Source organism: Canis aureus, chromosome 28 (assembly GCF_053574225.1).
Source record: "Canis aureus isolate CA01 chromosome 28, VMU_Caureus_v.1.0, whole genome shotgun sequence".
In the NCBI taxonomy this organism is placed as follows: domain Eukaryota; kingdom Metazoa; phylum Chordata; class Mammalia; order Carnivora; family Canidae; genus Canis; species Canis aureus.
The window spans coordinates 40600198-40627647 of NC_135638.1; the positions used below are offsets into that span (position 1 = coordinate 40600198).

Consider the following 27450-nt stretch of genomic DNA (forward strand, 5'->3'; position numbering starts at 1 on the left):
TTTATGATTTGAGACATAGATAAATATTCATAATTATCTAAGTCAGTGTTTCTGTCTTGTGAATCCTATGCCTGCTGAGTTAGGTAGTTGGCTGTCAGCAATGATCAGTATAACAACTTCTTGGAGCCGAGTGAAACAGTTTGGAGACATAAACACACTTTCTCTTTCATGTCTCCCACAGCATCTGTAAGATGGAAAAAAATCATGGGATTATTATTTTTTTTAATTTTAGATTGCTTTTAGATATCAGATCAAAATCCTAAGCATCGCTTTTCTTTGCCTTAATCTAATTACTTTCATTTCCCACAAATTCCAAATCTAAATATGAGTCTGCTTATTTTGATATGCAAAAAGATCCTAATCTGAATGCTTGGAGTACCTTTTGATCTGACTGAGGTGTTTTAGTCTCTGTTCTTAGGAAAACAGATACATCTGCACACAGTTTTCTGGAGACCTCTCCTCCCCAAAAAACAAAAGAATGGAAGGGGAGTAGTGAGAAGAGGTGACCTGTGACCTTGCAGGCTGATTTCATGAAGAAAATAGGGTAGTGCATCTACATTGCTCCTAACTGAGGTAAGGCACCGGGTCTTTGCCCCTATATATCAAGTGAGTCTTTGAATGGGCATGCCAGTGGAAGGGTGAGTACATTCAGCTGACAGAGATCCTTGGAGAACATCTGCAACCTGCCAGCCAGCAAGAAGTCATGATTGTTGGGGATGAGCACCTTTCTCCTAAAGGGAATCTAGGCAGCACAGCCGGGTCCCCAGAGGCCACCCCTAACATTGCTTGAATCAAGTGCTTTCCAGTTTAAGTTCATCCTGTTTGGGGCTTCTTTTACTGTGAAAACTTACAAGAGAAAGGTGAGTGGAATGAATTGTAATTCCCACCAGGGAAACTAGACTTATGTCACATCAGGGAGCTATGCTCCCATCCTTTACTGTGCATCCTGTGTTTCCCTTACTCTTGGCTTGTGCCTCTGCTAGTCCAAGTGATCTGCCTGGAAGACTGATCCAGATCTTCATCTTTGAGTTTAATGAGCCACTCTTCATTATGCCCTTCTTAAGCTGAGGAAGTTTGTGTGGGGATGGCACATTCCCCAGAAAGACCTATTTTTATGACTGGCCCTTCTTGGCTGGCTCCTGAGAACTGAGCTCCTGGAACGTTCTGTCTCATAAGAGTGTTTTTGCATTTTTTTGGCCTTGAGCCAAACTGCACCAGTTGTTTGGAGGATTTATTCTAATAATGTGATTTATGAGGGTCTGGGGTTTCAGTAACTGAAGAAAGTCATGCAGGGACTATATGTGACTGGCTCTCAATAAAAACCCTGGATTTAGTATGTACCAAGTGAAACTATGAGAAGGAACACCTAGAAGCTTATGCCTGGTTTCTCCAGACTTATCCCAACCAGGGGAATTTTTGGAAGTCCATCATTACCTACAGAATCTAGCTGGTTTCTATAGAGATCAGGCAACTAGACTAAATAGGTATATGATGGTGACCATCACTTATACATTCTTCATAGCTTTAGAAGTAGAATTAATATCAACCATTCCTCCCAAGATACTGTTTTAAAATTTTGCTCTCTTAGGCATGGTGTGTGGGGAGCCAGTTTTGGAGGCTTCCACTGGCTTTTCCTACTAGTCAATCCTATACCACAGGATAATGACCAATATGGTGTTTCTGTCAACCAAGGAAATGGCCATTAGGTCCAGTGAACAGAGGAATGTGATCCAGACCTGGGTCAGGGCTACATTCATGACCTGAGTTCTATAGCTTTCACTCTAATAAGGATGTCATGAATGATGTTTCTGATTCCTGGGAATCAATTTTAATATAGTCCTTTGCTTAGAAGTCTTCAAAATGCCTATGTGTTTCCAATTATTTTCAAATATATACTCCACGATGTTACAGAATCCTAACTCATGGGAACCCAGCCCTCCTTAGAACAATGAATTCCAGGTATGATAACTGTCTAGGGTCCATAGGAATCAGGAGTATTTATTGACGAGCTGCTGTTACGATCATTGATTTTGCCTTAATTGTATAAATTAAGCAATGTTCTTGATACTGCTTACCTATATTGGACCTAGGACCACCATGTTCTACAAGCCATCTCACTGTAGATAAGACTCCCATTGTGGCTACTCTGACCTTACCACCTATTCTGATTGTATTCGCTGTATTCTGATTGTATTCCGTGAATAGAATTTGCTGTTGTATTCACTGAGCTTCAAATGGTCAAGTGCTATCACCTGATCTCCTTTTGGGGATCTTGTTACCACCATTGCAATTAGGAAGACAATTATATAAGAACACCTTTTATTCTGAGTCTTGAACTATAGAGAAAAGTCCTCACTGCACTTCTTAGTGAAGCTGGTGATCCTCTCTCCCATGCATTCCTTCTCATTTTGTGAAGACAGATTATCTCCTGGGAAATGTAGTCAGTTGGGTCTTCTGGCCTTAAGTTGGATAGCCACTCTAGCATGACCATTTCTATCTCAACCATCTTCCACAGCAATTCTTGAATTTCTCTTTTACTTTGTAGGGGCCATTGTTGCTTCCAAGAATCATCCTGACAATATATTAGCATTGCATGGTGGCCTTGCCAGGGTGTTATATCCTGTATCATTGGAAATGTCACCTTTATTAATAAACTTTCCCATTAGCCAACTTCATAATTGGTATTTCCTGACCCAGCACCATAAAGACCTAGTTACATTTGTATTCGCCCATGTACATGTTAGAAAATCCTGCAGCTCCTCTGTACTTACTTTTCACCTTAGCTGGTCTAACTGCCTCATCTAGCTAACATAAATGACCATAGTTATTTATCCAATTACTAGAATAAGAGGTAGGGAGAGATCTTGATGGGGTATGTAGTATCTTGCAAGCCAGAGGCCTATGTATCACCTTCACAAAAAAGAGTGACTCTGATTTTAACAAAGAAGTGTTGGCCATTTCCACAGACACAGAGTTTTGGGATATCTTGGCAGTCAATATTTTTTAGTGCATTGGTTCAGCTATCCCTATAACAACTCTCAGTATTTAGTTTCATTCCAACTAGATCCCTGAGCTTGGAGAAGCAGACTTGCCAGGGTTGAGAATTCAACTTTCTTTGAACTCTAACCCCCTTCTAATTAAGCCTTTGAGACTAACCCTCTGTTTTTTGTATCTTTTAGTTGTAGGAGATGATAGTCCTTTTATATGCTGCCAAGGAGCCCTTTGACTTTCATCATTTACCTTACTTCAGTTAGGGGCATCTGGGTGGCTCAGTTGGTTGAACATCAGACTCTTGGTTTTGGCTCAGGTCATGATCTCAGGGTCATGAGATGCAGCCCTGCAAGGAGTCCCTCATCAGGCCCTGTACTCAGTGGGGAATCTGCTTGAGATTCTTTCCCTCTGCCCCACTTGCACACAAGTTCTCTCTCTCTCTCTCTCTCTCTCTCTCTCTCTCTCCCCCTTATATCAGTTAATAATCACTCTCCTCCTTTCACAGATTTTCTGCACTGTATCAGCAATATCCAGCTACAGACAGCTCATCCTATGGCCCTATAAACTGCTACTTCCTCTGACCCTCTCAACACCTGAGATGTTGTAAATGCTAGTGCATTCCCTTCTACCATTATCCTATCCCAGTTCACCATTGGTAAACATTTTAACAGTTGTCCTGTGTATTCTTTTGCTAGGGCTACTGTAACAAAGTATTAGAGACTGGGTGGCTTAAACAACAAAAAATTATCTTCTCACAACTGTAGAGTTAGAAGTCTAAGACCAAGGTGTCAGGTTACTTGATTCTTCTGAGGCCTGTCTTCTTGACCTGTAGATGGCTGTCTTCTCTCTGTATCCTCATATGTACTTCTGTATGTGTCTGTGTTCTGATCATATCTCTTATATGAATCCAATCATATTATATTAGGGGCCCATGCTAATGACCACATTTGAACTTGGTTACCTCTTTAAAAAGCCTATCTCCAGGAACTAGGAGGTACTAGGGATTAGAGCTCCAATTTGGGGGAAACACAGTCCATCCTGTAGCAATCAACTGAGAGCATGCACCATTGGCACGCCATCTATCACCAAGGACAGGGTCCACATTGATAGCTGAAGGGTGATCCAGCTCCGAAATCTCAGCTCTGCTGTCATACCATCTTTGGCTGGGTTCCCTGGAAAGCAGACTCTGAGATGCATTTGGGGAGGCTTATGGGGCATGCCAGAGGGAAGCCTTAAGCAGCATCTGTTCAAACCATCTAGCTCTTCACCAATTACATTATAATATCACCCAGACAACTTATTAAATAGAAATAAGATCTCAAATACCAATTGTAAATAAAAGGTAAAAATTTTGATTTTGGCCATGAACCATGCATTTAATTGAATGTCCTGAATTATATCAATTTTTATCTATCTTTACTCATAAATATAAGCATTGCTATTGCTGGAATGTAATATACATAGTTTCTACATAAAATTTCACACACTGCTGTCATCTTTTCACTGATCTTTCAACTAAACTTACACAAAACAATCTCTTCTCTGAATTAAAATCAGAAAAAAAAAGTGAGCTTTAGAGGTAGAGATACATGATGCATTTTTAATAACCTCTTGTAATTATCAAAGAGCCCAATTCAACCCAATATGTTGTAAGCATTAGATTGTACATTATTTATCTGAAATAAAAACTTTAAATGGGGTTGGTGTAAAAGCAAAAGAGTGAGACAGAAACTATAGCCTACTTGTCTGCAGTGTTTTCTTTCAAGTTAAAGTACAGAGAGATGGAGACTCTAATCTTGTGAAATGTGTCCATTTCTTTTCTTTTTTTTTTAAAGATGTATGTACTTCAAGGTATATTTTTTATGATAAATTTATTTTTTATTGGTGTTCAACTTGCCAACATACAGAATAACACCCAGTGCTCACCCCGTCAAGTGCCCCCCTCAGTGCCCGTCACCCATTTACCCCCACCCCTGCCCTCTTCTCCTTCCACCACCCCTAGTTCCTTTCCCAGAGTTAGGAGTCTTTATGTTCTGTCTCCCTTTCTGATATTTCCAACCCATTTCTTCTCCCTTCCCTTATATTCCCTTTCACTATTATTTATATTCCCCAAATGAATGAGAACATATAATGTTTGTCCTTCTCGGATTGACTCATTTCACTCAGCATAATACCCTCCAGTTCTATCCACGTTGAAGCAAATGGTGGATATTTGTCATTTCTAATGGCTGAGTAATATTCCATTGTATACATAAACCACATCTTCTTTATCCATTCATCTTTCAGTGGACACCGAGGCTCCTTCCACAGTTTGGCTATTGTGGACATTGCTGCTAGAAACATCGGGGTGCAGGTGTCCCGGCGTTTCATTGCATCTGTATCTTTGTGGTAAATCCCCAACAGTGCAATTGCTGGGTCGTAGGGCTGCAGAATTAATATTGTGAAAATGTCAATGTTACCCAGGGCAATATACACGTTTAATGCAATCCCTATCAAAATACCACGGACTTTCTTCAGAGAGTTAGAACAAATTATTTTAAGATTTGTGTGGGATCAGAAAAGACCCCAAATAGCCAGGGGAATTTTAAAAAAGAAAACCATAGCTGGGGGCATCACAATGCTAGATTTCAGGTTGTACTACAAAGCTGTGGTCATCAAGACAGTGTGGTACTGGCACAAAAACAGACACATAGATCAATGGAACAGAATAGAGAACCCAGAAGTGAACCCTCAACTTTATGGTCAACTAATATTCGATAAAGGAGGAAAGACTATCCACTGGAAGAAAGACAGTCTCTTCAATAAATGGTGCTGGGAAAATTGGACATCCACATGCAGAAGAATGAAACTAGACCACTCTCTTGCACCATACACAAAGATAAACTCAAAATGGATGAAAGATCTAGATGTGAGACAAGATTCCATCAAAATCCTAGAGGAGAACACAGGCAACACCCTTTTTGAACTCGGCCACAGTAACTTCTTGCAAAATACATCCATGAAGGCAAAAGAAACAAAAGCAAAAATGAACTATTGGGACTTCATCAAGATAAGAAGCTTTTGCACAGCAAAGGATACAGTCAACAAAACTCAAAGACAACCTACAGAATGGGAGAAGATATTTGCAAATGACGTATCAGATAAAGGGCTAGTTTCCAAGATCTATAAAGAACTTATAAAACTCAACACCAAAGAAACAAACAATCCAATCATGAAATGGGCAAAAGACATGAAGAGAAATCTCACAGAGGAAGACCTAGACATGGCCAACAAGCACATGAGAAAATGCTCCGCATCACTTGCCATCAGGGATATACAAATCCAAACCACCATGAGATACCACCTCACACCAGTGAGAATGGGGAAAATTAACAAGGCAGGAAACCATAAATGTTGGAGAGGATGTGGAGAAAAGGGAACCCTCTTACACTGTGGGTGGGAATGTGAACTGGTGCAGCCACTCTGGAAAACTGTGTGGAGGTTCCTCAAAGAGTTAAAAATAGACCTGCCCTACCACCCAGCAAATGTGTCCATTTCTAAAGGCGCCATAAGAGCAGTTGTTCAGTCCACATCATTATTTTGACTCTACAGTATTTCTCAAATATAGTCTGAAAGCAAAAGAAACATCCCTGATATTACATTGTTACAGTCCAATCAGTGGAGATGATTTTACACACAGTCACCCAGAAAGAGGATCCTTTAGAAAAGAATTTGTAAGAGGTGGAGGTAACATTCTGGTGCTGAGGGAGAGGCAGGGAGAGAGTCTCAGCATGGAGCTGACCTAGTACATTTCCTGGAGTAACATTTCTAAGGTTAAAATTTCTTTGAGGCTCTTGATTACATAAATAAACCAATCATCAAAATTAATTAATCAATTAATTAATTAATTAATAAACCAATCATTTTTTCTGGTTCTGTTTTCTTATGGCGAAGAAATCTCTCTAACAAGAAATCTTTGTAGCTAAAGTAATTTTTTAGATATCCCATTGCAAGCAATGCGCTAACTGTAAAATATGGATCTAAGGGAAATAAAGTGCTTCAATCTTTGTCATATTAGTATTCAGACTGCATTTAAGCTGTAATTAAAACACATTTTTCTTTGCATATTTAATATGCTCAGTAAGATTGATTATTTACCTTGAGCAAGCTGATCTTTTACTTTTTGGTTTCTAAGATGGCACTTGGAATGCTTTCACTGTTTTCATCTCTCACATATTCCAAATGAGGACCCTCAAGCAACAGAAGAATATCTAAACACAGAGTTTGAGTAACACATCATAGAATCACAAATTGTAATAAATGATGTATAATATACTATTTAATTATAAATTGATAATCTTTTCAGTAAGACTACCTTTCACAGAATTAGGAAAAAATATAATTCAGATTTCAGGATTGAAAGAAGTTCTTTTTTTTTTTTTTTAAGATTTCTCAGTTTATTTACATATATATGTTGTCACACTAGGGAGCCAGCTGCACTTCAGGAGTCCCCAGCTCCCTTCATCCAGCCAACACCCAAAACCTGCACAGAAGACTGAGCCCTAAATAAACAATGCTTAGGACTCAAATGCCAATCTTGAAGGTTATAACAATTCATTTAGCAAAAACAGAGGACTAGAGGCCAGTGCCCATGAGACATCCTTGCCCCATTGTAAACATTGACAACCAGGCCACTGGAGCCTGGAAAAGTGTGCAAACATGAAGGTACCACACTGTGCGACCAGAGGACTGGGGACACAGCTGGCAACAATACCCGTGAAGTCCTAAGGGCTTACACCCACTGGAGCCTGGCAAGTGCCAGGGGCAGAATCAAGGCAGCTACCCAAAGCCTGAGGGCTCACATGAGCCGGCAGCGGCGCTCTTGCCCATAGGAATTCTCTACCCGGGCAATTTCCTGTTCCAGGTTGAACTTTAAGTTAATCACATAAAGCAAGACAAATATCATTGTATTTAATCCCCACAATATATAATTTTCATTTATACCTGTTGGTAAAGAGGGCTAATGAAATTCAGAAACTAATCCATTTGGTCTGGATTTTGTCTAAATGTGCTGGGGTAAGCAAGACAGCAAATAACTACCCTGTGTCTTTATTTCTTCTTGCGAAAATAGAGCTATTAAAATTTAAATATCTTTCAAAGTATTATATATAGGAATCTTTAAATTATTGTATGCATTTATAAAGCATGACACATTATACCACTTGTTAACAATTTAACCCAATTAGTGTTCTCCTTTTACTTTTAAATTAATCTCTACTTTTACATTAGACATCTGTGAAAGATCATGAACTATTTGCAGCCTCTTTTAGCAAATCCCCAGAGGGATATATCTCCTGGAGTTGGGTTACTGGAGTTTATAATTATATTAGAGGACATGAATGGCTTCCTTCAGCGCACTTCATTAAAACTAACTTCCCTTGATCACTAAAACACAGTTTGCCTTTGTAGCAGCTTTTCTTGGTGAATGTAGCCCTTTTGTGAAGCATCCTACACTGAAATTTGAGATTTGATTTAGAATTAACAGAATTAGCATATCTTCCACGGTGTTTATGCTATCAACATATCATAATAATGACTTCAAATCCACTGATATTATTTTATAAAATTAATCTGGAAAAGGTTTAGAGTACATATAACAGAATCCACTCTTTCATACCTAATAAGAATACTCTGAAAGAGTTTGTTTTAACTTTTAATTAATTAAATTTTTCAGACAAGGGATGGAGTGTTTATGATTTTTCAATGAATATTTTTGAAAGTTCATTGTCCAAAATTCACAAGTCTTCATTCAGTCTCATAAAAGAGTTTATGGATATTTCATCAAAAACCAAGATCACAAAATGAACCATTTTGTAATTCTTTCAAGAGCCACAATAAAGAACATCCATGAATTAAAATCATGCATATGTAGGCAAGCATTAGTTTTTTGTTTTTGTTTTATTCCTTCAGAACATATATTACAAATGCCTACTGAGGATCAACAGTGCTTGAGATACCATTATCATTTTAGAAATAGTACTAATGGCTTCATAGCTCCCACATTTTGTCAAAATCTTTCAAAAAAGTTGAGGGAAAAAGACAAAATTCTCATAATGAGTTTAAAGACAATAACTACCATATCCTGAAACAGTAGTAGTGAACTAATATATAATCTAGAAATCATGGATCTGTGCATCATTAGATGACAGACTAAGATTAGAACAAATTTTCCAACATGTAGTTTAATGTAATAGTTATTTATAGAGTGGTTGCTATGTGGCAGGCATTATGCTGATATTTTTATCTCTAAGAATGCTGTAGACTAAGAATATCAGCATTTAATGGAATGTCATATCCCTATCTACAATAGAATGGGAAGGTAAGGATTGAAATCCTAAGTAAATTTTGAAATAGACATCTGCTATTTACCATTCATGGGCATTAGTCATTTGTTTGTTTGCTTTTGTTTTGCTTCATGGACCTTGTTCTACAAACATGGTGAAAGCCAATATTCTACCTGTAAATTCTCAATACCCACTGAATATTTGAGTTCCTTACCACACAGATACTAATGATCATCAATCCATTCATTCATTTAAAGGTATTTTTTGAGTGTATACTATATATCAAGACCTATTATCATTCAGATACCTAAAGTTAATAAGACGAGGTCCTTGATCTCCTAGACTCTAGTTAGTACATAAATTAGTGATATAATCTCCAATAGGAAAACATGCCACAAATCAAATAAACCAAGCAGAAAGAGTGTTGGGGGAAAACCAATTTAGATATGGTCATGGGAAACAGCCTCTCTGAGGAGGGTCCCTTCAGGTGAACTCTAAATGAAGAAGCAAATTCATACATTACATCAGTTTGAGCAAAATTCCAGACAACAAGAACAGGTACGAATGCTCTGAGGAAAGGCAGATCTCAGAAACAGAAAGAAAAACCATTGTGGATTTAATTGGATGAATGAGATGGAGAAAAGGAAGGGAAGTAATAGGAAATGCAGTCAGAGAGGTGAGTGGAGACCAGGTCATATGTGGACTTACAAGAACATTGATTTTGTTTTTGTGAACACAATGGGGGGTTATTTATAGGTTTTCAATAGAAGCATGATATATCTGATTTTTGCATCTAAAAAGCTGTTCTATAGAATAAAGATGTAAGTTGTCAAAGTAGAAGAAAGTAGTAAGTTAGGAAGTTATTGTAAATGTCTAAGAGAAAGAAAATATGAGTTTGGACAAACAAAAATGATTGTGTTGGAGCTCAGATTTCATATTTTAATGGTGGAACTGATAAAAATATGCTTATTAGCATAAGGAATAAAAGATTAAAAACAAAACAAAAACAACTTCAAGGTCTTAGCAACTGAACAACTGATGATGTCATTGACTGAAATAGAGTAGATTACAAGTTGAGTCTGATGTCTTGTGTGTCAGGGCATAGAGACTAAAGGCTCTTATTTGATAAATTCAAAATGCCTGTTTGACAATCAAGTGGAGATGAACACAGTTATCTGGAATTCAGAATAGAGTCCAGGACTGGAGTTGCAATTCTGGGTGTTCCAATCCTGGGTATTACTAATGTAACATGGTAGTTAACACCAAGAGCCTGCATGAGATGATCTAGTGATACGGTATACAGAGACATGAAGGGAACGTGGAGGGCTGAGCCCATGACAGGCTAAACCAATGCTTAGAAATCAAGCAGAAGAGCAGGAGCCAGCACAAGAAATGGAGTCTGAGTAAAAAGTACAGAAGATTTTACAAATTTGGCATCTGAGGAGTAAAGTAAGATCAAGGTGGTGAGGAGTAAGCACTGTCAATTACTTCAAAACAGAATCCATTAATTTGCAATATGGAAGCCACTGATAACTCTGACAGACTATCTAGGTGAAATATGATGAGAGCTTTCAGTAACCGAAACAACAGAATAGCAATGAGGATGGACAGGAAGGAAATAACATGAAGGTTATTTATAAAATAGAACTCAGAAGCCAATTGACCATAGAGTCAAGGATGATTTGCAGAATGAGACCACAGTGCTATTCCCTAAACAAACAAAGAAAAAGACACAAGGAATCTCATTTCAGGAAAATTTTATATGTTTAGTTTTAAACATATTTATATTGAGGTTCAATTTATATTGAAGCATACATGGAGCTGTGAAGAAACTGGAAAACGGCCTCAAGCCAGGGTTAAAAGATATACACAAAAAAATAGAACATTAAGGAACACCAACACCAATGTTGCAAGATTGTATTGGACAAAATGAGCCTGCCCTAGAAAATCAGAAAGAAGAAGGCTGAGAGAATTAATTGACTTATATGTGATATATGCTTCTTGAATGGTGATAAATTATTTTAAGTTCCCTTAAAGTTTCCCAAACTTCTTCATTCTGGCTCCAAATATGTGCCTGAAGAACAGGTAGATTGATCTATAGTTCCTTCTGCTGTGGTAAAAAGAGAAAGAAAAGGCAGAACTTCTAGAAGGGTATTAATATATACCTTCTTCTCAAAAATCAGTTTCTTTTCGAACACAGAATTCCAACAAATATTGGTTATTTGAGCATGAAGGAACTATAAGTTCGATGTAGTGGAAAAGAGATAGATCCTGAAAAACTCATCTGAGGTTGAATTCTGATTTTCCCTCTGGTAGAGTCATTGGCAATTGACTCGTTCTCCTTATCTGTGGAGTGAGGATCATTAAACTTCACTAGGTTCCTGTAAATTTTACTTCCGACAATGTAGATGACAGTTCTACCATAGTAGTTGGTGCACAAATGCTTAAGAAGTACTAATTCACTTCCTGTCCCTAGGAGGGTATTTTGAAGAACATTCACTTCTATTAAATCTAAGCTTCAAGAACATAATTATGTTTTCTTTTTTTTTTAAGATTTTATTTATTCATGAGAGACACAGAGAAAGGGAGAGAGAGGCAGAAATCCAGACAGAGGGAGAAGCAGGCTCCATGCAGGGAGCCTGATGTGGGACTCCATCCCGGGATCACACCCTGGGCCAAAGGTAGGCACTAAACCACTGAGGCACCCAGGGATCCCCTATAATTATGTTTTCAAACTTATTTTAAAATTTCAATAGTTTTAGTTGGGGGAAAGTTGAAATAACATGTTGTTTTTATTATTTATATTTTCACTACTTTTTATTGAGGTAAAATGTACATAAAGTGGAAGACACATGTCTTAAGTGTATAATTGGGTGGGTTTTGATAAATGTATACACCTGTGTAAGCACCATTCCAGGCAAGGCATATAACACTTCATCACCCCTATACTCCCCAAATGGCCATTGCTCTGAATTACATCACCATTAGTTATGTCTGTTTTGAATTTCATATAAGTGGAAATATACATAAAGCATTCTTTTGTGAATGTTTTTATCACTCACTATATATATATATATATATATATATATATATATATACACACACATATACATACATACACTCACACACATAGATATATAATCCATGTTGTTGCATGTATACTTTTTTTGCTTTTTATTGATGAGTAGATATTCCATTAAATTGGTTAATCAACTTATTTATCCATTCTTTTGTTGACAGATGTTTGGGTCGTTTTTGTTTTTTTAGCCTTGTAAAGTTGCTATGAACATTCATTTACAAGTCTTTTTGTAGGGGCACCTGGGTGGCTCAGTGGTTGAGCATCTGCCTTTGGCTCAGATCATGATTCCAGTCCTGAGACTGAGTCCCACATCAGGCTCCCTGCAGAGGAGCCTACTTCTCCTCCCTCTGCTTCGCTCTCTGCCTCTCTCTGTGTGTCTCTTATGAATAAATAAGTAAAATCTTAAAAACAACAACAACAACAACCAGGTCTTTATGTAGACAAGTGTTTTCATTTCTCTTGGGTAGATACTTAGGGATAGAATTACTAGGTCATGGGATGGTATATGCCTCCTATCTACCCTGGTATTAATTGTCAGGGTTTTATTGTTATCCATTCTGTTGGATATGAAGTAGTATCTAATTATTCTTTTAACTTGTATTTCCATAATAATTGATGATGTTGGGCACCTTTTCATGTGTCACTTGGCCATTCAAATATTTTCTTTTGTGATGTATTTAAGTTTTTGCCCATTTTATTTATTATTTTTTAATTTTTTATTTATTTATTTATTTATGATAGTCACACAGAGAGAGAGAGAGGCAGAGACACAAGCAGAGGGAGAAGCAGGCTCCATGCACCGGGAGCCCGACGTGGGATTCGATCCCGGGTCTCCAGGATCGTGCCCTGAGCCAAAGACAGGCGCCAAACCACTGCACCACCCAGGGATCCCAGTTTTTGCCCATTTTAGACAAACTATTTGTCTTTAATTACTGATTAATGATTGTCCTTAATTATTGTAGGAGGTCTTTATTCTAAATACGTATCTTCTATGTGAATATTTGTTTACTATATGTGTGCTCCCTTTTCATTTTCTTCATGATGTCTTCTGATGGACTAAAGTTTTTAATTTTGTCGAAGGATAATCAAAAATTTTAAAAATTATGTGTATGGGATCCCTGGGTGGCTCAGTGATTTAGCGCCTGCCTTTGGCCCAGGGCATGATCCTGAAGCCCTGGGATCAAGTTCTACATTGGGCTCCCTGCATGGAGCCTGCTTCTTCTTCTGCCTCTGTCTCTGTCTCTGTCTCTCTCTCTCTCTCTCTCTCTGTGTCTCTCATGAATAAATAAATAAAATATTTAAAAATAAATAAATAAATAAATAAATAAATAAATAAATAAATAAATATAAATTATGTGTAGTGCCTTTGGAATTTTCACTAAAGAAATTTTTGCCTATCCCAAGTTTGCAAAGATAATTTTATGCAGATGTTTTATGCTTTTAAATTTCATGTTTTATGTATTATCCATCTAAAACTATTTTATATTAAGTAGTAATATTAAACAAATGTGTTTTCATATATTCTGGGTTTTTTTCAGTGGTTAAATTTTTAAATGTCTTATAAGCAGGTGATGTTTATGACTAAGTGTGCAATTTGGGGTTGGAAATATGATCTCCCTTAGAAGCAGACACGTTTCTAATCCTACCAGTTTGACTAGTTACCTTGTAAACTGAGATGTGACTCAATTAGAAAATATTGCACTGTCTGTAAAACTAAAAAAAAAAAAAAAAAAAAGGAACCTGTGTTTCACATTAGCACTCATCAAAAATTGTAGCAACAATAATATGAGTAAAGTACTTCAAGGTTTTCAGAAGAGCACATGAATATATATAAATAATAATTAGTATTTAATAATTGTATCTTAAGGGCTCTTTCTTTGAATTTGTTTACAATGTCTGAGGAAATACAAATTCAATACCAGAATTCAGAGAAAACCATTTGATGATCTGAAATATATAAAACAATATACAGACCAATTCTTGTTATTTTACACCGTAATGGAAACATAACCAGGACTTCAAATTATTTTTATACTAACTTTTCAAAAGGTAATGATTTCTAACATTGAAAAGTGAGAGGAAGTCTATTTTATATTATTCTATAATGGAAAATACTATTTCTCTAAATTAAAATAAGAAAATGACAAATTTAAGTGGTCTGACCATAGTCATTTTGCAATATGCTCCCCATAGTCATAGTTAATAAATTGTGCCAGTTTTATTATACTTATTTCTAAATACCCTGTATATTGAGCAAATATCTGTCAATTTGACATTGGTCTGCATATGCACAATTAAAACAATGGCTTTTTCCTGCTGTCTACCTAATTTTATACACATTCTTGGTGCTAGTTTTCTACTAAATTCTATCATCATCTATCTATCTATCTATCTATCTATCTATCTATCTATCCACCTCTGTACCTACATGTCTGTCTCAAGCAAACATGAGGCCAGAAGTCAATCCTCCTACTTGCTCTGACCTGATACGAATGGCTTGCCCACACTAGGGTGCAAAGAGAAACTGTGAGCAGGCAAGGGGCACCAGGCTACACCCCAGGGCACTACATCTGATTCTCTTGACAACCACACAATGCCTGCCAAATTTCTGTTTTTCCTAATCTAGTGGATCCACATGACCACACTTATTGCTCCTGAAGCAAAAGAAGAGCTACTCTGTCCAAGTGTCCTCTCCTGCTGCCAAGACTCAGGGACTCCAGATGCTTACTCTTTGGCTCCAAGGCTATCAATGACTGAAAATGAAGGCACTGTCTCTGTCCACTGCTCCAGAACCAGTAGCACCCAGAATTTTCAGCATATTCTGGATGATTGCAGCAAAATTGCACTTTTAATTTTCTGTACTTTTAAATATGGTCTTCCTATCATGATGCATGCATGGTTCTATAGGTGCTCAGCCTGAGGAGACTATGCCAAGAACCAGCACTTCCATTTGCCCTGACTGCTATCCTAACCCAAACAGGAAAGTATCTTCCTTTCCTTTCCTTAGGATTTGTCTGCCCCAGAAATTTTTGTCAACACCTGTATGTAGAAAGGGCACTGGAGGACCAATGTCACCAGGTACACAGGTTGTGATTGTGGCCAGGAAACTTCCTGGGACTCAAAGAATAGCCTGCCCATATACATATCTCTAGAAATTGGGTATTAGCTCTCTCCTTCCAAACCTGCTGGCCTGGTCCTCGTTCCCTGGCTTTCTGCACCCCCTATCCAAGCCCCAGCTGCTAATCCCAGTCTCAAAATTTCTGCTTTTGCAACATCTGTGAATGCTCTTCTGGCACAGAGAAGCCCAACTTGTGATGGAAATGAGGAGAGTAAAGAGCTTTGCAGGGGAAATAATGTCAGCAGGATGAATTTTACCTCTCAGATTGATTTTTCAATGAGGAAGATTAGAAACCCCCAGAGCATGTGCCATTGTCAAATCACTTCAATATACAATTTACTGAATTTGTTGTGTTAATTCAAATAGAAAAAGATTAGTAAAGTTATACTTCTAAAACACTTCTAATTCAATGTAATTATGCTTCATCCCTTCAAATATATTAAATACTTTCTTCAATTATAATTCCTTAAAATAGTGAGATAGGATTATTGGCTGGAACAGTCATTCAAGGCCTAATTACCTTAAAAGATAAAATCCTGGTGACACAGAACTGCTGATTTGCTCACACCAACTTACCTGGTACAGGTTTTCAGTGACCATACCTGTGGTGGCTTCTGCCTCAGGACTCACACAGGTTAGCTAAATATTTATATAAGTGAGAATAAATCATATACAATAACCATGAATACCACATAGTGATTTCTCATAAAACTTTAGCTCCTCCTCATTAAACTCAAACTGAAAGGTCTAATAGAATCACTCTTATCTGGTCAGAAGTCTCCTGGTGAAGGCCTACTGCCTCTGGGTTCCTCACACACTCTTTTTGTTTCTTGCCCACTATCACTCTCTCAACTTCTCAGTCTCTCATATCTGAAGGTAAACATTTCATCTCAGTATAGGCTTTCCCAATTCAGAGCTATAGCTTCTTTGAAATATTCTTTTTAAAAAGGGCCCTATGAACATAGGGGCCAGATAATTCTGTGTTGAGGGTGGAAGGTTGGTCTTCTCATTGCATAAAGTAACAGCACCCACATGAGCTCCATCATCCTATTACTTTCTGGCACCATCATGAAGGATGGCAGTGAGTGCCCACCCTCCTGCGTAACCTGTGCAAGCAAGGGGCTGCTTGGAGGGGGTTCCTAACCAACAGGTGATAGTAACCTGTAGGCCAGTGTCTCTGTCTCTGTCTCAGTGTTGATCACTCTGTTTAAAAATACTTGCCTTGGGCTTATCATCTTGTACCACTATAATTCTCCTAAAGTAAGTAGCTCAGAAGAGCATCACTATAGATTTTACAACCACTATTAGTTGGACTACATTCTGCTAAAGCAACCCATTACTAAAATCCCAATTCATGAAGTGATACTCATCCAACTGAACAATGATGATTGACCTAATATCTTATGGCCAGAAGACATGAAACTTATCATCTCTCAATATCATAAGTCAAATAGGATATAGATTCTAAAACAATTTTTCTTTTCTATTTCTTACCATTTTAGATGCTTGGATGAGATTGCTTGGTGGCTAAGTCATTGAATGCCCTAGCTAGACAGTTATATACTACAGTATGTAATAGAAATATATTTTTGTTACTAGTCTTGTCATTTAAATTGAGATACTCACATGTATTCACATGCACACAGAAACACGTACACACTCCTATGCATGAATGATGAGAAAGAACCCTAGGGAACTCTGCATCCAGCCACATCCCATATCCAGGTGGCTTTATCTCAGCCACTGGAAGGATGATAGCTATGATTATTATGTTTTTTCTCTGACCATAATCCAAATTTAGCCAGATACTAAGGCAGCTGAATGGCTCATTCATCATGATCAAATTGAAAAACATAGTGGAAAGGTGGCTTTTTTATCCTCAAATATCTAGCTCTCTTTCCAAGTGGCCTCACTTATTCATACTTATGTAAATGAGATGTATATGGGGATGTATTTGGAAATTCACAATACAGTTCCAAATTTAGAGATGTTGACAAGCCAAAAAAAGTATTCCAACTACAAAAACACTCTTAAGACTAGAAACTGTTTAGTTTAAAAAATACCTGGGTTCCCTAGGGCAAAAATATCTACCCTATTATGTAATAAAAATATGTTTCAGCCTATTAAAAGAAGATAAACTTACAAATAAGAGAGGATATATTTAAGAGAAGATAGAAAAGGTTGTGATATGAATGATTGCTAACAGGTAGACATGGAAGCATAGAAAGAAAACGTTGCACATTAGTTCAGTGCTAAGATACTTGTGTTGACACAGGTGATGTAAGTGTGACAGATGAAATTGTCTATAGTGGGAAACTGTTCATGTCTCTTCACGTGCTTTATCTTCCACCCCATTTAGAGGGGGCTGGAGGATATTAGGGCACAATTTACTTACCAGGCTACTTTAGAATCTTTTTCAGGACTTTCTTTGTGTGGGGAAGGATTGAGTTTGGTTTGTTTCTCTTTGAATCTAAGAATTATAGGGGTCAGTTTGAATACACCTTTCAAACACAGCTATCTTTTTCAAAGATGATTTTCAAAACCTGTTTTCAATAGGCACCACCTTTTCACACTGGTCAGGTTTGGATCCTTTACTGGGTTTTCCTAGGTCTGCTTCTTATGGAGTTCTGAGGGAGTCACTCTCCTCTGGGTATTAGCAAAGCACTCACATAAAAGGATGACGTCCATTCCATCAGTCTCAGAAGAAAAGCAGGCTTACTTTGTCAAACCAAAAGGCTGGCTGGTTATTCTAAATGAAGCCCATCTGCTGAGACATTTTGAAAGCCCAAAGTTTCCCCCACAAATTTCCCCCTGGTTGAGGTCCTTATTATAGAGGGCTGCTGGTGGACTTGTGGAGAAAGCATACTTCTATTGTTAATATCAACAACTTTTACTTTATACAGATGCACTGGGAGTATTTCATCATATTCGAAAAGTTAATAAGCCAAAACAAGCTTTTGATAATGTAGCTCTCAAAGCTGGAATTTCTCCTTTTCTTTCTGTCTAAGCCAGCACAGTGTTTATTCACTTGACTATAAGCCCTATAGCCTTATATTTATCATGGACTAAGCATAGAGATATGGTGCATTTTGCTATGCCTTTGCTTTCAAGATAATCTGTGCACATGGCAAGGTTCAAATATCATTATCCAAGAAGCAAATAAAAGGAAATTTGGAATCACATGGCAAGCAAACTGATGAGCATCTTCTGTACAGGAGGATTTGTACTAGAGACAGTGTGGGAGAGACAGCAGAGCAGCAGCATTGGTGTCAGAACAGGATTTGAATCCTGGTTCTACCACTTGCGATGATAAGCGCAATGCTTTATCTCTTGAATCCCAGCTATCTGCAACTATAACATACTGACTTCCAAAGATCTTTATAAGAATTTAAAGATTAAGCCATATAAATTACCTACTCAATGCTGGTATGAAACTTTATTTCTTATTCTCCTTTCTTAGAAGGTGCAGATGCAAGGAAATATAGCAGCCCCTGGGATGAAGGAAAGCTGCAATTCCTAAGGAAAGAGAACACAAAAATTGAGTTTATAAAATGAAAAGCAGTAAAAGGTCAGTTACATAAGAGTTGGAAATTAGAATTATTCAAATTCCAATCGCAACCTAAGGCATATAATCATGCCTTTGGTGAGAAGATTAATTTAGTATTATAGACCCCCTGGGAAAAAAATATTTACATGTGCTTACCTGCCTTCTGGGTATAGATATATGTTTACCTAGTGCTTCACATTTGAGTTCATCAGCACCTGCTTCTTGATATTTGGTACATTCTGAATCTTCTATGAGGTCTCAGGAATGCTAAATTTAGAAAATATATCTTATGACTAAATACTCACCCACTGCCCAGAAGGAAATTGTTGAGGGTGAGACCCTTTCAACTTCCTCCTCCCATTTCTACCTTTCCTATGGCCCAGACCCATAACTACAAAGAAAGGCTCATTGCCATCACAGCTCAGTGAAGAGCAAAAGCATTCCCAATGTAGAAAACACAGGACAAATGGCTTTCTTGGTCACATGCTGTGGTGAGAAAGATAACATCAGGCTGTTGGGACTGCAGAGACTGTGTCACCATGGGCCTGCCGGCCAGACTCACAGTGGGAACAGAGACAGTGGTGACATGCACATGTCCTATTTCTCCTCTAGGTTTTATGAATGTGGGGTGTGGGGTGTCCACTGTCTGAGTATTATTACCTTCGTGATTAGTTTGAACTATACAAATTACCGCTATTTGGTCACTTTTGACCTATAAAAATGACTTTTTGTGTGATCCAGTCTGATAGCTCCTACTTAGACTTTCAGCCTCAGCTCAGACTTCAGCTGTCCAGGTATCCACCTCTAATGGGCCAGCTGGGTTACTCATCCCTCCTCTGCATTTTCAGTGCATCCTAGAAGCTGGTCATTGAACTTACTTCCCTACATTAGAATTATTGGTGCTTCAGACTTCCTCATTCTTAGATCACTGGGCATGATACCAGGGTGCTAGCTTCAAAAAGACAGGTCTAAAGAGAGGATCATGCTATTTCAAAATAAGTGGTTTCGAAACTGCTAAAAGCTGGTTCAACATTAGTTCTCACCAAGACTAAGGAGCTAAAATGACACAAATAATGCATGCACCTAGATTGTCATGCACATAATACATACACATGTAAACATATATAGTTTTCTTAAGTAATTTTCAGGTTAAAATTTTAATAATCTTGCACTTTATGAGTAAAAGTTATCTATAACTAGCAGCTTCATTAATTAGAGAGAGGGAAGGGGAGCATTTAAACATGTCCTTAGACCTAATCACAATTTTCCTAGAACCTAACAACCTGTTCCACATGATTGAGGCCCAAATCTTCAGAAATAACTTCCCTTTACAAAACTATTTAAAATAGACTAATGCTGTGATGTAAAATCTGATGTAAAATCAAACTCACCTCCCTGAATTTCCTGGGTTAATAGAGTATGGGTTTCTGCAAACACCCTCTTGTTTTTTTACCCACTTAGCTAATAATCTAAGGTAAAAGGCACTATGCCCTCTTTATACAACAACTGATTTCCAGAAAGAATGTTTAGTAGAAGTAAAGAAGAGACATGGGCCAGCCAAATGCCACGTGTCCATTTGGGGAGTAATTACACCAAATTTTCTACTGCTGATCTGAGGATAGAAACTGGTCTGCAACGGGGTCCCCCTTAGACATAGGTTCTTAGGGCTTGAATATATGCTATCTATTGATCAATGATAGCTTGGGACTTGGGATCTTCTGGGGTTCTGAACTCTGGGATGAGTCCATGGCTTCAAAACAAGAGTGTTTACTGTCCCCCCAAAACCCCAAAACACTAATGTGGAAAGGTATATGCACCCTGATGTTTATTGTGGTAATATTTACAATAGCCAGAATATGGAAGTAACCTAAGTGTATTTTTATAAATGAATAGCTAAATAAGATATCACACATACACACACACACACACACATGCACACACACAGGAATATTACTTAGCTATTAAAAAAATGAGATCTTGCCATTTGCCACAACATGGATATGTCTATAGGGCATTATGCTAAGTGAAATAAATCAGACTAAGAAAGATAAATGCCATACGATTCCAATTACATGTAGAATCTAAAAAATAAAACAAACCTTCAAACAAACAAAAAACATAACTAAAATCGTAAGTACAGAGAACTGGTGGTTGCCAGAGCCAAGGGGATTGGAGAGAAAGTAGAAAAGCTGAAGGGGATCAATTTGTATAAACTTCCAGTTAAATAAATAAATCATAAGGATGAAAACTACAGCATAGGGAATATAGTCAATAATATTGTAACAACATTGTGACATGGTAACTACACTTTCTGTCATGAGCATAGTGTAATGCATACAATTATTGAATCACTATGTTGTACAGTTGAAATGAATATAACATTGTATGTCATCTATACTCCAAACTTTTTTAAAGTGGGTGTTATTTAAAATTTGGAGCCAAAAGCTAAGTCTTTGAGTGAGACTTCTTGGTATGAATCCTGGGCTAACTGTTTAATAGTTTGTAGCATTAGGCAAGTTATTTAAACTTTTGTGGCTTAGATCTTTCATCTGTAAACTCAAGAGACCAATAATAATACTGTATAAGGATAAGGGGCATATTTCCTGTCAAGAGTCTAACCTTGACAAAAGTAGGAGCACAATTACTGAAAGCTATATTTAATGAAAAAAGCATTTAATAAATTTGGAGTATAATTGAGATGTTGGTCTACTCCCTTTGTATAATGCTAGTTAATAGAAATTAATGACAGCAGGTGTTATTATTGACATAGAAATGTAGAAAAAATGTTAAAAATTATTTTCTGCTACAATGAAATTTAATACTTTCATAAAGAATAGTATATTCTTCATATAATAATAAAAATACACATTTTTCTTTTAGTTTTGAAGTGACTTTTGCTGATATCTCCTATGTCTCCTGGACTTAAATTTATCTACACTGATTTCTTCACCCACATAATTAAGCCTTTCTCCAGGAATAAAAAATAATAAGAATAGCATTCATTGGCTACATATTTCACACATATTTAAATCCTCATGATAAGCTAGGAGGTCCATGCCATTGTTACTATCACTTGATGATGACATAGGCATGAGGTGGTGAGTCTTCTTGTTGCATAGCTCATGGGTAACCTGAGCAACAATATGCTCATCGCATGTACTACAAAGGATCTTCCACTCATCTCAATCACAGCACCACCTATTCTGCACCGTCTGCCTTATGTTGTCTGATTTCTTCATCTGCATCTGTTAGGTAATAAGGAGAACAAAAGTTTTTAAAGATACCTCACAGAGAACCATCCTGCAAACCAAGGAATTTTATTCTGGTGACAATGTGGTAAAATATGGTTTGACCAGGAAGTCCCATTGTTGGAATTTGACTTCTCCACACTCCCTCTAACTGTATTTCAAATGCTCATCCTTAAAATTCACTGTGGACCTTGATGAAACATGTAGGTGTAAAACCTTATGTTCTAAGAGGAAAAGGGAAGTCACAAACAAAGAAAACTTTAGGACAGAACATCTTAGGTTACTCCCTCAGTCCCTTTCTACTCATCCTAAGACTACATATGTAGATATTTATAATTTCTTTGCCCTTCCTGAACCTGAACCTTTTGTCTATGTTTGGCAACTTCCCACCTATGGTATTGTTAGGATATAGCATCCATTTCCCATGATGGAAGCAAAAAAGATAGGTAATTACTTTCCCAACTCCCCTTGCATCCAGAGCAAGGGTAAGTAGTCTCAATCCAGCAAGTGTGGCAAGACCAGTGAAACATCTATTCTGGGAGTTGCAGAATCAAGGTAAAAGTAACTTCCAGTTTTAAACCAAACTGTGGCAATAATAATTAATGCCATCAATAGAGATACACTGGCTTCAGCATCTACTGGTCAACAATAGTGATGCTGCCATTGAACTGATTCTGTGGTGTGATTTTAATTGTGACTTTGACAGTCAAGTCATCTTTTATCCTACCCCATTATGCTTCATTATCTACACCTCATTCCCCATATCTATGTCTCCACTATATGAATTATATATTATATATATAATATATATATTCTTCCCATCATAAAGTAGAATCTAATTTTCCATTCCTTGAATCTGATCTGGCATTCTGACTTGCTTAGGCAAAAATAATATTTAGAAATTAGGAAATTATCACTTTGCAGACAGATTTATTTGCAAGAAGCTTTACAAGTTTTCCACTAAATATTTTAGAATTATTTCCAACCATCATCTCAATGGGTCTTGGCAACTACCCTGGAGCAGTCATGCAATCCAGAGGTGAGCCTCCCAATCAGGCAACCTAGACATGGAAGTTGACTGTGGTCTAGTGGAAACTAGGAAGTCCATCAACATTAGCCTAGCACAAATTTTCATGCCACTAAATCATGAACCAGATATCTGGCTCTTGTTTTAAGGCACTATGTTTTAGGATGATTTATTACACAACATAAGCTAATATAGTTGACCTTAGTTGACCTCTATTATTTACACCTAAAAATCTTGACTATCCTGTGTTCTGTGAGACCAATAAACAATACTTTGAAGTGGCTATCAGCAGAGGAAATAACCTCAGGAAACTTTCCTATAGCTCACTAGCTCATCAGTAAGCTTTTTGAGGGCAATATTGTTCATTTCTAGCAAAGAAGATAGCACTTGACAGGTGTTCAACAAGAATAGATGCATACATACAAAATGGATCCTAATGGTTTGAAATAATCAATTGTCTGACAAATACAAAGAATCAGCTATAGATTAAGATTAATCCAGTGTATTTAATGTCATTCAATTTTCAATATTATAAAAATAAAATTATAGTTATCAATTATTGCCTACATCCTCAGATGAGGTAGTATTGTTTTCCTTGCCTTTTTATTTATTTTTCTTTTCTTTGATAAAGTTGATATTTATAAAGATATTCAGCCAATTATATTCATTAGTGGAATCCATATTTGTGAATGCATTTATTCACTAAATTTATCTGCAACACCCAAATCAATAGTCATGGCACTTTTATGGTCATTTACGAATGTTTGTAGAGGTGCAAATCATTTGAGTTACCTGATGTGTGCCTTCCCAATGAGGTCAAACAAGGTGATTCTCTGCCTTCTTGTTTCAAATTTCATACTCCAAATAAGTGTCTTCTTCATGGTCTATTAAAATGTTCTGTTTTGTTTGGTTTTGCATTTTTGTGCTTTTAATTTTCCTGTTTAAAATATTCCCTGTGCATAGTGCTGAAGTGTTTTCTAGTGTCCCTCAGGACAAGGCTGTGGTATGCTTAGGAAGAAAATATATGTGATACATAAGCTTTGTTTAGGCATGAGTTATGGTGTTGTTGGCTGTGATTTCAATGATAATAAATCAACAATATACATTAAATAAGTTTTTATTTAAAAAAAATATTTTATTTATTTATTTACAAGACAAGCAGAGAGCATGAGCAGGGAGGGAAGTCAAAAGGGAAGAGGCAAAGGGAGAAGAAGACTCCCCACTGAGCAGGGAGCCTGATGCAGGTCTTGATCCTAGGACATGAGCCAAAGGCAGGTGCTAAACTGACTGAGCCACCCAGGAACCCCATTAAATTATCTTTATCTATACAAAGTTATAAGGATCAAGGCAGTTTGGTACTGGCACAAAAACAGACACACAGATAAAGGGAACAGAACAGAGAACCCAGAAATGGAACCTCAACTATGGTCAACTAACCTTCATCAAAGCAAGAAAGACTATCCACTGGAACAAAGACAGTCTCTTCAAGAAATGATGTTGAGAAAATTGGACAGCCACATGCAGAAGAGTAAAACTGGACCAATTCCTTACACCATGCACAAAAATAAACCCAAATGGATGAAAGACCTAAATGTGAGACAGAAATCGATCAAAATCCTGGAAGAGAGCACAGGCAGCAATCTCTGTGACCTTACCTACAGTACCTTCTTACTAGACACATCTCCAAAGTGAAACAAAGCAAAAAAGAATTATTGGGACTTCATCAAGATGAAAAACTTTTGCATAGAAAAGTAAACAGTGGACAAAACCAAAAGACAGCCAACAAAAATGAGAGAAGATATTTTCAAATGTCTTCTCAGATAAAGGGCTAGTATCCAAAATCTATAAAAACCTTATCAAACTCAACACCCAAACAACAAATAATCCATTCAAGAAATGGGCCAAAGACATGAACAGACATTTCTCCAAAGAGGACATACAAATGTCCAACAGACACGTGAAAAAATGCTCCACATCACTCAGTATCAGAGAAATACAAATCAAAACTACAATGAGACACCATCTCACAATGGTCAGAATGGCTAAAATTAATGGGACAGGAAACAACAGATGTTGGTGAGGATGTAGAGAAAAAGGAACTCTTTCACACTGTTGAGGGGAATGCAAACTGGTGCAGCCACTCTGGAAAACACCCTGGTGGTTACTCAAAGAGTTGAAGATAGATACCCTATGACCTAGCAAATGCACTGCTAGGTATTTACTCCAATAATACAAATGTGGTGATCTGAAGGGGCACCTATATACAATGTTTATAGCAGCAATGTCCACAATAGCCAAACTATGGAAAGAACTGATCGACAGATGAATGGATAAAGAAGATGTGGTGTGGTACATGTATGCAATGGAATACTACTCAACCATCAGAAAAGAAAAATGAAATCTTGCTATTTGGAACAATGTGGTTGGGACTAGAGAGCATTATGCTAAGCAAAATAAGTCAATCAGCGAAAGACACTTATCATATGATCTCACTCATACATAGAATTTAAGAAACAAAACAGAAGATCATAGGGGAAAAGAGGGAAAAAATAAAATAAGATGAAATCAGAGAGGGAGACAAACCATAAGAGGCTCGTAATCATAGGAAACAAACTGAGGGTTGCTGGACGGGGGGAGGGTTGGGGAAAGGGGTAACTAGGTGGTGGACATTAAGGAAGGCATGTGATGTAATGAGCACTGGATATTATATAAGACTGTTGAATCACTGACCTCTACCTTTGAAACTAACAATACATTATAGCTAATTCACTGAATTTAGATTTTAAAAATTAGAAAATAAAAAATAGACGGGAACATATAAAACAAGTTGATGTATCAACCAGTTGATAAAATGTTGTGACTAGAGTCTTGCAGGAACCTGACCCTGTATTTCCCCTAAAAACAATGCTTTGTCTCCACTAAATTAGTGTTTGTGGTAATTAGAACATAACTAGAACACAACTATGTGTTTAGAACATAACTACTTCAAATAATGAGAATTTACTGTCTACTATTTAATCAGTCATTACGATGTCTAAACAACTAGCCACTTAGTGCCTTTAGATCCATTCTAACGCAGGCTGAAAAGTTGTATGTTAAATTGGATTCCAGGATCCAGATCAAAAGATCTAGAAAAAATCTTAGTCGTCATCTTGTCTTAATTTCTTATTTACAGATGAGAATCCTGAGGCCCAGAAAAGTGGCATGGCTATGGTCACACAGTGCAAAAGCCCCTTATGGGCATCTCTTTAATAGTTCAGATTTCTACTACTTGTCTACCTGACCATACAGCCTGGCCATTGGCTACTGCCCATAAGTTGGTAAAAACCTAACCATAAGGGTTTTATCATTGTTCAATTCTTTCATCACTAGTAGGAAAACAACATGCAATTCAACTTATGGAGTTAATTTAGTTTTACACTCTTTAATCAGAGTCTTTCCATCCACTGGTCTTTTTAAAAAGATTTTAATTATTTATTTGAGAGAGAAAGAAAGAGAGAGAGAGTGCACATATGAGTGGGGGACAGGGGCAGAAGTAGAAGCAGACTCTCCGCTGAGCAGGGAGCCCAATGTGGGGCTCAATCCCAGGACCCCAGGATCATGACCTGAGCCACAGGCAGAAGCTTAATTGACTGAGCCACCCAGGTGCTCCCACACACACACACATACACTGATCTTAATGCAAACAGAATGCTGCTCATTCACCTTGGAACTGCCTTTAGTAAACAAACACCTCGTTGTTGTTCAACTGAGAGCCATTCACAGCACATTCAATTCTGGCAATTCCTCAAGTAGCTCTAATGTTGGTCCTAGAGGGAAAATAGCTGCCTGCTCTTGGATGTGGTGGATACCTCCTTGCATTTCCCTGGCAGTGTGCTTCTGTATGAACCGTTTCCATTGTGTTATGGAATTCTTCTGAGTACTTCCTTCTGTATTAGAATGTCTCTCTGACATCTCCCAACAAGACATTAAAGTTATCTCAGGTCTCACAATTATTTTATGAGTCATCAAAGCAGTCTCCATTAAATCCAGTTATTGTTTCTCAAATGATGTATACACAGCAGCATCTGGGAATTTTCTCATTCAAAACCCAACAGCTGCTGCTGGGAAGCATTCA

General features: G+C 37.4%; 1 long non-coding RNA gene across 2 annotated transcripts; it reads right to left on the bottom strand.

Annotated features, from left to right (window-relative positions):
• Positions 1-27216, bottom strand: LOC144300255 (uncharacterized). Of its 2 annotated transcripts, none has more exons than XR_013366840.1 (5): positions 27039-27216; positions 19215-19325; positions 18929-19027; positions 7129-7241; positions 1-184 (listed from the first exon to the last, which is right to left on the bottom strand). It is a non-coding gene; the product is annotated as an uncharacterized LOC144300255 (long non-coding RNA). The 2 variants fall into 2 exon arrangements; XR_013366839.1 differs by having other exon boundaries at positions 18925-19027.
• Positions 27217-27450: the final 234 nt, after the last annotated feature.